A 12,268-nucleotide genomic window follows, 5' to 3' on the forward strand; every position below is an offset into this window, starting at 1 on the left:
TTTGACAAGGGCCATTGCGTAGCAACAAAACGCAAAACGGAAGCAAGGACAGGGTCAGCAGCTGTGGCAGTAGCTACACGACGAAAATCAATCGGAAACGATGCGACCACGTCATCGGCTTCCGAATCAATGAACATGCAAGCAAGTTCGGAAGAATCGAATGCTTTATCCTCAGCAACAGGCAAACGGGACAACGCATCAGCGTTGCCGTGCTTAGCAGTGGACCGATACAAGATATCGTAGCGGTACTGCGAGAGAAAAAGAGACCAGCGAATGAATTTCTGCGCTGTACGTGGAGGTACAGGCTTGTTTGGATGAAAAAGTGATGTCAAAGGTTTGTGGTCCGTGATGATTGTAAAGTGACGACCATACAAGAAATCGTGAAACTTTGTTACACCAAACACAAGAGCCAAAGCTTCCTTCTCTATTTGTGAATAATTTCTTTGCGCAGATGAGAGCAATTTGGACGCAAAGGCAATAGGGCGATCATGCGAGCCATCCTTGTGCGCAAGCACAGCACCGATCCCGAAATCCGATGCATCTACCATCAACAAAAGGGGTTTTCGGGGATCGAATGGCGTAAGGCAAGTATTTGAAAGTAACGCCGATTTCAACTGGCGAAAGGCGCGTTCGCATTCCGTCGTCCAGACGAACGGAACACCTTTACGGCGTAAGCGATGAAGCGGAGCTGAAATGGAAGAAGCATTGCGCACAAATCGGTGATAATAATTTACCTTACCCAGCACACTCTGTAGCTGTTTTAAGTTCTGCGGTGACGGCAAGTCCTGAATGGCACGAAGGTGCTCTGGACTCGGATGTATACCTTGGGCGTTAAGGACATGGCCCAGGTACGGTAAGTCCCGAGCAAAGAACACACATTTGTCCTTCCTCAAGCGAAGACCATTTTGTCGCAATACCTGAAATAATGTTCGGAGATTTTGCAAATGTTCTGCTTCTGTCTTTCCTGAGATTACAATATCGTCCAGATAGTTCGCAGCCGTAGGGACCGACGCACAAATAGTTTGTAAATATTGCTGAAATAAAGCAGGGGCGGATGCACACCCGAATGGCAGTCTTTTGAAGCGATACAAGCCAAGATGCGTGTTAACCACTAAGACGCGCTGGGATTCTTCGTCCACAGGTATTTGCAAGTACGCATCTGCTAGGTCCAATTTTGAAAAATATTTTCCCGGGCACAGTTTGTCAAAAAGATCTTCCGGGCGGGGCAAAGGAAAAGTAGCAGTCACAAGTTGTGGATTCACAGTGGCCTTGAAGTCCACGCAAAGTCTCAATTTTCCGGAAGGTTTTGGCAAAATGACTAAGGGTGAGGCCCAGAGAGAAGCCTGCACACGTTCAATGACACCTTGAGATTCTAATTCGGCTAATGTTCTTGCGACCTCATCACGCAATGCGTGGGGAACATTGCGCGCTCTGAAAAATTTTGGTTGCGCGTTATCTTTCAGTTCCAAATGCGCTTCATAGTTCTTAGCGCAACCAAGGCCCGGAGCAAAAATGTCTGCAAATTCTTCACAAAGACTAGAAACGCTGGCGGAAGGCACAGTCTGATTCACTGATAGGACCTGATTTACAATAGACATATTAAACAATTGAAACAAATCTAAACCAAACAAGTTCACTGCACTAGAGGAACGAAGAACATAAAATGACACAAGTTTTGTCTGTCCCTTGTATGTTGCAATAAGGCTGCACTGTCCTAACACAGGTATATGCTGTCCTGAGTAACTAGTTAACGTAACATTTGCGGCACGCAATGGCGGGGCGCCCAGTTGTTTGTACGTGTCGTGATTAATCAATGAAACTGCAGCTCCGGTATCGAGCTGGAATGGGATCACTGTTCCTGCAAAGTCTAAGTCCACAAAAAGTTTATTGTCTTGTTGACGACAAGAGCGACTGTCTCGTGCAATTTGAACTGATACAGGTCCAGAAGCACTTGCAACTTTACGGGATTTCCGGCGACGTCGACGCACACTTTGGGTGGGACGAACACAGTCACTGGGAGCTAAAGTGTCACTGGACGGGTGGGAATGTACTACATGGATGTCCATGGGTGAAGGTCCACGAGCCTGATTGTCCTGGGTTCGATTCCGGCGCGAAGCAAAAGGCCTGGAATTTGTGCGATTGTCTGATCTTAACTTTTTCCGGCAAACACTTTGTACATGTCCTTTCTTGTGACAGTAAAAGCAAATAGCTTGGCGTGACGGGCAATTTTCACGCGAATGTCTAATTGCACACCGCGGGCAAGATTTCACTGCATTTGCTTGCTTACGCGGCGCACGTGGTTGCAAGCTAGGCGGCCGCTGCGAAGTCGGGCGCGAGGGCCGCTCAGCGTCCCGTGCAGCGGGCCGGGCGGGCCGATTAACGTGACACACTGCTGGCGAAGTTTCAAATGATTCCTGAGCAAAGTCAAGTGTGTCTTGCCTGTCCAATATGTCTATCACTTGTTGCAGGGAGGGATTAACGAGTTTCAAAATCTGTTCCCTTATGCGAACATCAGAAACGTTCTGTGCAATTGCATCACGCACCATAGTATCTGAATATGGGAGGCCACATTCACAGGCAAACGCGCAGTCTCTAGTAAGTCCTTGCAAAGTTGCTACCCACTCCCTGTTAGTCTGACCGGCCGTACGTTTTGTACGAAAAAACGTATACCGTTTGGCAACTACATTTACTGTTTCTTTGAAATAGGCATCTAAAGCAGACAAAATTTCCTCGTAGGACAGAGTTGCTACGTCGCGTCGGGGAAACAATTTCACTATCACACGGGAGGTAGACACACCGACACAAGAAAGCAAAAACGGCTGCCGCTCTTTACCTTGAATTCCATAAGCAGTGAGGTGGAAGTTGAACTGATCGGCCCACTCAGTCCAGCTCTCGTTATGGGCCTCAAAGGGCCTAAATGGCGGTGCGACAGCGGTGTGTGGCTGCGGTAGCGAAGAAGCGGCTGCCGCCGCATCGGTTTGCAGCGCACGTTGACCCTGGACGAGCTGTCCAAGGGCTTCCAATAACGCCTGCGTCTGCTGATTCTGCAAGCGAAAAAATTCGGACAGTACATCTGGAGAATGCGGCGAAGCCATGACACAAGCAAATTAGAGCAAGTATAACACAAAGACTGCAACGTGGGCGCGGCATCCCATCCTCGTCGCCAAAATATTGTTGTGTCGATTCCCTAAGGTCTCGACACAATGAGTGGCTAGGTGCACGCGAAACTAACGCAGACGGGCGTAAATTCTGAAACAGGAGACTGGATGAAAACTATAAAGAAAAGAAGAGAGATTTTAATATACTTAACTTTAATGTAGTCTTGTTCTTGTTGAAATACATCTCTTGCATAGTAGTAAGCAATTAGCAATGATACACATGGCGCCTTGCTAGGTAGTAGCGATGGACTAGCTGAAGGCTATTTAATCGGTCTCTCGGCAAATGAGAGGAAGACGTGATACGTCTTGTCGCAAGCTATGTCGTCCGTACAACTGGGGCGAGGTCATGTCCGTGTCTTGTGACCTGCCATGTGGTGGCGCTAGGATTGCGAGTACACAGTGGCGACACGCGGGTCCGACATGTACTACAGGACCGCGGCCGATTTAAGTTACCACCTAGCAAGTGTGGTGTCTAGCGGTGACACCACATGTAGCGCCGGCTATTTAAAGTACCGGCAATGCCTACTAGAGGCGTGCGAGAGTAATATCCAATACCGCCCCATACCATAATACCCGGTGCAAGACCACTGTGGCGGTGCATAATGCAGCTGTACTGCATGCTCTCTCCACGGTGTCTCCACACTCGAATCCGACCATCGTGGTGCTGCAGACAGAAGCGTGCCTCGTCAGTAAAGACAACGTCATTCCATTCTGCCGTCCACATCCGTCTGTCATCACACCATTGGCGAAGGAGACGTCTGTGGTTCTGCGTCAATGGTAGACGAAGCAATGGACGTCTTGCGGACAGACCACTCTGCTGTAAACGGCGTCGAATGGTACGCGCAGACACTGGATGATGCGTTACAGACGCAATGTGCTGTGCTATGGTTCGGGATGTCACTGAGCGATCCGTCACTGCCATGCGCACAATTTGCCTATCAGCACGTGCAGTGGTGCACCGAGGTGAATGCGATCGACCACGTCGGTCCGTCGTACCCTCCTGCATCCAACGGTCACATATCCGCATTACAGTTGTTTGGTTTCGTCCAACACGACTAGCAATTTCTCTGTATGATAATCCACAATCTCGGTAAGCCACTATCCTTCCTCTGTCGAACTCGGATACTTGATCAAAAGATGTTCGCTGTTGTCTATGAGGCATAACTGATCATCTTATGAAACAACCACAAGGTAAACACACGTGCCGAACGTACACTCGTCGAAATTCCCAAGCCTTAAATGGCGCTATGAGGTGGCGCCACAGGCGCGCGTGATGTGCGTCTGCGCTGAAATTCTAATCAGTTGCATATCTCATCGCTGCAAACCCATGGTGTAAATTTCACTTGATTCGGATGCTTCCTTCAGGGTGTTGCATTTACGGTGGCCAGCAGTGTATAAAGAATGTGGAAGTGTTTATGATCATAAACGATGTGGTTCTATTTCAAAGTTGTCAGTCACATTCCAAGCGCTGTTTCTATGACGCAGGAACGGTACACACGTAGCCGAGCAGTTCTGTTTCATGGATTTAGCAGTGACAAAGCATTTATGTTTGACAGGACTCAGCAACTGCAGACGACAGCGAAAATCTTACCTAGTGCTATCTTCTCCGAAAAGTCTGATTAAGAATTATCATTTCTGACACATAATGGCAATGGCTAAATGCAATGGTATAAAGTGACAGTTCAGTCACACGACGTGTAGCAATGGCGGAATCAGTCAACTGGAAACGAATACAAAGCGGAAAGCGTAGTGAGAGTACGTGCCAAAACATAACGTTCAGCAAAGAAAATTCAGGTTCAAATGAAGAAACAATCTGATATGGTAGTGTGACAGGAAACTTGAACTGACGGGTCAGTCGGAGACATAAAAGCGCGACGTTCTGTACCTCGAGAGTACAAATGAACGAACACTTGCAGTCTTGCTCTGATTCTTGACTGTTTCACTCAAAATAAATGCTGCCCATAGTAGCATGTCAGCTTCACTTTCCAGCCACATCTCTCTTCTTCCGAGAGCTCCTGCCTTCTCCTGTCGCAAACTCACTCTAGATACTAATAAAGCTAACATGAATATGACTTACACTGACATACACATCAGGTACTCCAAGTGTAAGTGGGAATCAATTATGGGTATTTATATATGACTCTATGTCCGCTGCTCGTGGCGTTGCGGTAGCGTTCTCGCTTCCTGCGCACGCGGTCACGGTTTCGATTCAAGGCTGGGTCAAGGATTTTCCCTGTCTCGAGATGACTGGGTGTTGTTGTGTCGTCTTCATCACCATCATTCATCCTCGTTACGGTCGGAGGCAGGCAATGGCAAACCACCTCCTCTAGGACGTTGGCTCGTCGGCGGAGCGGGTTTCTCCCATCGTCCCCTACGCTTCTCGGAGTATGGGAACCCATGAACGCCCGGTTAGCCGAGCGGTCTAACGCATGGATTTCCGGAGTAGGAAGGAGCGCCTGGTGCCCGACACGAATCCGCCCGGCGGACTTGTGTCGAGGTCCGTGGAGACGGCCAGTCTGTGGATGGTTTTCAGGCGGTTTTCCATCTGCCTCGACGAAAGCGGGCTCGTTCCCCTTATTCCGCCTCTGCTACACTGCGTCGGCGATTGCTGACAACCAAGTTCTCCACGTTCGCGTACACCACCACTACTCCATCACGCAAACATAGGGGTTACACTTGTCTGGTGTGAGACGTTCCCTTGGAGGGGTCCACCGGCGGCCGAACGGCATAATAACCCTGGATTCGGTGTGGGGCGGCGGAGGGGTGAAGTGGACTGCGGGAGTCGTCGTGGTGTAGTGGACCACTGCAGCTGCGGCGGGGATTGAGCCTCTCCGTCGTTTCTAGGTCCCCGGTTAACATACAACATACATGGGACCTCATCATCATCATCATCATCATATATGACTATATACAGCAGCCTCACGATTATCTGGCTTGAGGATTATCCGTGCATACACTGACGAGTCAAAACAGTACGATCACTTGCCTAATAGCTGTTTGGGCTATCTCTGAAATGCCGTACATCACCGATTGTTTGTTGGCCGGTTGTGGAGGTATCTCGCACAAGATTTCTACGCATAAGCGGCGTAATTTACGTAAACATTGGCTGCTGAGTTGTGGGCGGGGTACTGCCGGCTGATAACGAACCACATGGGTCCCACTGGATTTACATCAGGGAAATTTGGTGACCAAGGTATCAACGTGAGTTCACTATCGTATTCCGCAAAACACTTTAGCACTGCTCTGCCTTTGAGACACGGACAATTGTACTGTTCAAAGACTACATGTCGCGAAGAGATTAAGCATGAAGCGACGCAGTTTGTCAGCAGCTGTCAGAGTCTCTTCGATTACTACCACAAGTCCCATCCGAACGCAGTAGAAAGTCTCCAATAACACAATTCTGTTCCCACGAGTCTGCACCCTTGAAGCGGTGCACGATTGCAACCACAGTTCGCGTGGATGACGGTGTTTTTGAGGATGACCATATACCTAGAGTGGAAAATCCATGATTCATCGGCCGGCCGAAGTGGCCGTGCGGTTAAAGGCGCTGCAGTCTGGAACCGCAAGACCGCTACGGTCGCAGGTTCGAATCCTGCCTCGGGCATGGATGTTTGTGATGTCCTTAGGTTAGTTAGGTTTAACTAGTTCTAAGTTCTAGGGGACTAATGACCTCAGCAGTTGAGTCCCATAGTGCTCAGAGCCATTTGAACCATTTTTTTTGAACCATGATTCATCCGAGGAGGCGACACATTTTCATTGGTCAACGGTCAAATTTCGACGATCCCGAAGCCATTGCAATCCTCATTGATGACGTCGTGGTGTCAACATGTGAACACTAGAGTTCGTCTGCCGCGGAGCTCAATGTTCAACAATGTACGATGAACAGTGTGCTCCGAAACACGTAATCGTGCACCAGCATTGTGGTCTGTCGGCAGGCATGCTGGGGACATCCTGCATTTCAGAGCAGGCAAGCCTCCGAGTCCCACTTTCTTTTAAAGGTCGTAGACATCGAACCGCTTTTCGTAAATGCTCACTACAATATCACGTGAACATTCGACCAGCTACAGCGCTTTCGAGGTACTCGTTCACAGGCGTATAATATCACCTTTGTCAAAATCGCTTATGTCAGTAGATTTCCACATTTGAGACCATGTTGTCGCTATAATGTTTCCTCATCCGTCTTCGATCACTAATATACTTTCCTAACCGTGTCAAGTTTCCGAAACCTCACCAGGATTTGAAGTCGAATGATCATATAAAATTAAGTGTTGGTAAGGCGAGTACCAGGTTGACATTCATTGGGAGAGTCCTTAGGAAGTGTGGTCCATCAACAAAGCAGGTGGCTTACAAAACACTCGTTCGACCTATACTTGAGTGTTGCTCATGACTGTGGGATCCGTACCAGATCGGGTTGACGGAGGAGATAGAGAAGATTCAAAGAAGAGCTTCGCGTTTCATCACAGGGTTATTTGGTAAGCGTGATAGCGTTACGGAGATGTTTAGCAAACTCAAGTGGCAGACTCTGCAAGAGAGGCGCTCTGCATCGCGGTGTAGCTTGCTGTCCAGGTTTCGAAAGGGTGCGTTTCTGGACGAGGTATCGAATATATTGCATCCCCCTACTTATACCTACCGAGGAGATCACGAATGTAAAATTAGAGAGATTCGAGCGCGCAGGGAGGCTTTCCGGCAGTCGTTCTTCCCGCGAACCATATGCGACTGGAACAGGAAATGGAGGTAATGACAGTGGCACGCAAAGTGCCCTCCGCCACACACCGTTGGGTGGCTTGCGGAGTATAAATCTAGATGTAGATGTAGATGTAGGCGACATCCAGCCTCACCGTAGGCAATGGTCACAATGCTCTGGATTATCAGTGTATTTGAATCACTTTTAAATAAACAAAAAAAATTAATCCTGATATGATCTGTCATCACTAGAATGAATATTTTCATTTGGTATACAGATTTGTGGTTGTGAAGAGGTATACGACGAAAATATCTGCGACTAGTTAAATAGAGATATGTGTGAACGGATTTTCAGCATCCTAGTGACGCGGAGTTAGTGATCAAAGTAAGTTGTTCTGTAGAGGAATGTAGTAGACGGGGCGACCGAGAAACCAGCTAGCACATGCACCGAGGCGCTGCAATGCCGCGATTTCTCATTAGCATTTGCAGGACATAATGCTTTTGACTATACCTATGTTTTCAGTCTCCTAAAAATGAAAACCACCGCCAGAAAAAGTGAATGAAAAACAGAAACGGAAAAACTGAAAGCAGTTGAAATTAAATTCCTGGGGAATAATGAGCTTGTATAGCAGCGCACTTTCAAATATCACCCGTGGTACGATTTGTAAATACAATAAACAGCTCTTTTCGATACAGAAAACTGTGTACTAATACAAATAAATCAAGCATAGTGCTGCATGAACGTCAGCAGTGATCATTTCCACAACCTTTTGTGATGTTTATTAACAATAACCATTCACCACGTTAGTACTGCTATAAAACTGTCAGGTAAGTTTTGGTGTGCCCACCCTGTATGAAACGAACAGGAAAGAAGAGTCTTGTTGTACAGTTCGTTAATGGAATCATGTTTCCTGTGTAGTGCGATATGTCGGTTGAACTGTTTTGCATACCGCTAAGATGCTACAGATGCGATAGCCGGTGACTTGTGGGGAAGGGAAGCTTCCCATATGATACGCAGAGAAACTATCTCAATGACGCCTTACTAAAACAAAATTACTAGTGGTGACCAAATTAAGAACGTAGGAGTGGTTATCACATCACACGTGGATTTATTATGGAAAGGATTGATAAAACTATCACAGGAAGTTAGCGTTTATTATAAAAATTTGGTTTATTGCCAAAAAACACAATGAATTACCTAGTGAATCAAGCGTATAAACATTTAGTAAGCGGACAAGAGATGACAAATACGAACTATAGTCTTGGCAACGTGAGTGGACACATGAAAACATAAAACGGAACTATTATTGTGGATACGTCCCGTGATTGCAAAATTCGTTAGTGATCTGATGAAAGATCCCTGGAAGAGCAAGAACAAACATCAACACTTTCGCCAGAGTACGTGATGGGAACAACTAGCTGGTTGTGATGCTAAACGTGCCCAGTGGAACCCCGATGCCATTTAACCCTTACCTCAGTAGCTTCCTCGACGGCACATACTTACCACTCTTCGACTGTGCAAGTGTGGAAATGGGCTGCAGTAGTGGCCGGATGTTCTGTACATCACCACTCTGCAATTCACACTGAACATTCTTTTTTAATTATTTAATGAAAGTTCCGCCGTTTGACTATATAGAACGTTCATTCTACTCTACAATCATAATTTTTGGTCTTCCGCTACCTTCGAGTACAACACTGTTGCGCATGATCACACGTCTATACACGAAGTAACCGTCGAAATACACTATGTGATCATAAGTATCCGGACACCCCCAAAAACGTAGGTTTTTCATAGTAGGTGCGTTGTGCAGCCACCTACTGCCACGTACTTCATATCAGCGACCTCAGTAGTCATTAGACATCGTGAGAGAGCAGAATGGGGCGCTCCGCGGAACTCACACACTTCGAACGTGGTCAGGTGATTGGGTGTCACTTGTTTCATACATCTGTAAACGAGATTTCCATACTCCTAAACATCACTATGTCCACTGTTTGCGATGTGATAGTAAAGTGGAAACGTGAAGGAATACGTACAGCGTAAAAACGTACAGACCGAACCCGTCTGCTGACAGAGACCACCGACAGTTAAAGAGGGTCGTAATGTGTAATAGGCAGACATCTATGCAGACCATCACACAGGAAATCCAAACTACATCAGAATCCACAGTAAGTACTATGACAGGTAGACAGGGGGTGATAGCCGGCCGGGGTGGCCAAGCGGTTAAGGGCGCTACAGTCTGGAAACGTGCGACCGCTACGGTCGCAGGTTCGTATCCTGCCTCGGGCATGGATGTGTGTGATCTCCTTAGGGTAGTTAGGTTTAAGTAGTTCTAAGTTCTAGGGGACTGATGACCTTAGAAGTTAAGTCCCATAGTGCTCAGAGCCATTTGAGCCATTTGATCTAAATGCTCGTAATACAAGAGCATTAAAGGTATTCCGTATTTTGGCAATACACTGGCGTCCTCTATTGATGGACATATACATCTACATCTGCATTTACATAGATGCTCCGCAGCCACCGTACGGTGCATGGTAGAGGGTACCCTGTACCACAACTACTCATTTACTCTCCTGTTCCACTCGCAAATAGAACGAAGAGAAAAAGACAGTCTACATGCCTCCGTATAAGCCTTAATTTTTCGTATCTTCTCTTCTTGGTTCTTACACGCATTCTACGTTGGTGACAGTGGAATCGTTAGACAGTCCGCTTCAGACACCGGTTGTCAAAATTTTCTCAACAGACATTCTCTGGAAGAACGCCACCTTTCGTCCATGGACTCCCATTTGTGTTCCTGAAGCATCTCCGTAAAACTTACATGTTGTTCGAAGCTGCCGGTAACCAATCTAGCAGCCCGCCGCTGAAATTCTTCGATGTCTTCCTTCAGTCCGACCTGGTATGGATCACAAAGTTTCGGGCAGTACTCAGAACTAGGTCACGGCAGCATCCTATATTCGGTCTCCATTACAGGTCTCTTTCCTAAAATTCTCCCAATAAACGGAAGCCGGCTATTCACCTTCTCTGCACAGTTCTGATACGCTCGTTCCACCTCACATCGCTTTGTAATATTAAGCCCAGATATTTAAACGACTTGACCATCTCAAGAAGGGCACTGGTAACACTGTATGGGAACATTAGAGGTTTGATCTACCTACTCATCCTCATTAACTAACAATTTTTCACATTTAGCGCCAGCTGCCATTCATAACACCAACTGTATATTTTGTCTAAGCCGCGTTGTAACTCCCTATGGAGGCTCAAATTCGACGCCACGACATCGTCACCAAACAAACGCAGATTGCTGCTCACACTGTCCATCAAGTCATGTATGTGTATAGAGAACAACAACGGTGTTGTCACGTTTCCCCGGGCACTACTGATGGTAGCATTGTCTCTGATGAACACTCGCCGTCGAGGACAACATGCTGTGTTGTAGTATTTAAAAAGTCTTCGACTACTCTCGTATCTGCGGACTTATTCCATAAACTCGTTAACAGCCTGTAATGGTGCGTCATGTCAAATGCTTCCCGGAAATCTAGGAATATGGAATCTGCCTGTTGTCCTTCGTCCATGTGAGAATATCGCACGGGCGATGCTTTCTAAAGCCATGTTGATTCGTGAACAAAAGATTCTCAGTCTCATGAAAATGTAATGTATTCGAACTGAGAATACGTTCATGAATTATGCAGCAAACAGAAATTAGGGATACTGGTCCGTAATCTGGCGGGTCCGTTACTTTACTCTTCTTATAATTAGAGCCACCTGTGCCTTTTTGATACCCTTGGGAGTTTGTGCTGTGCGAAAGATTCACGATAAATGCAAGCTAGGTAAGGCGCCAATGCCATAGAAACTGAAATGACCTTACCCTTTTTAAACGATTCCCTTGAACCCTTCGTGGCTCTAACAACGTATGATGAAGTTTTGGTGGAGAAGCAGCTATTTCTTTTGTAGGGAAGACAGGTTCTAAAAATTTAACTCGTAATGGGGAATGTTTGTTTCACTGATTAGAGTAGGTTTTTGTACATCGTATATAGCATTGATCAGAAATGTTAATGCCTTGAATTCTGCATTTATACAAATACTTTGCAAACAAACTGACGGTGTGTGGCGGAGATACTCCTCGCACCACTAACTGACCCCCCCCCCCCCGCCCCCACCCTGTTCCACTTACGAGTGGCGGTAGGAGAGAATTATTGTCGGTATTCCTTTGTATCGCCTGTAATATGTTGACTCTCCATGCCGTGGTCATTTCGCGAAATGCATGTCAGAGCAAGTAATAATATGTTATCCGACTCTTCACGAAAGCACTCCTCCGTGACGCACAACGCCTATCCTGTAGCGTCTGCCACAGGAATTTGCTGAGCATATCTGTAACGCACTCGTGCCGGTCAAACGATACTGTGACGAAACTCGCTTCTCTTAGTTAGAT

Source organism: Schistocerca nitens, chromosome 5 (assembly GCF_023898315.1).
Source record: "Schistocerca nitens isolate TAMUIC-IGC-003100 chromosome 5, iqSchNite1.1, whole genome shotgun sequence".
Lineage (NCBI taxonomy): Eukaryota > Metazoa > Arthropoda > Insecta > Orthoptera > Acrididae > Schistocerca > Schistocerca nitens.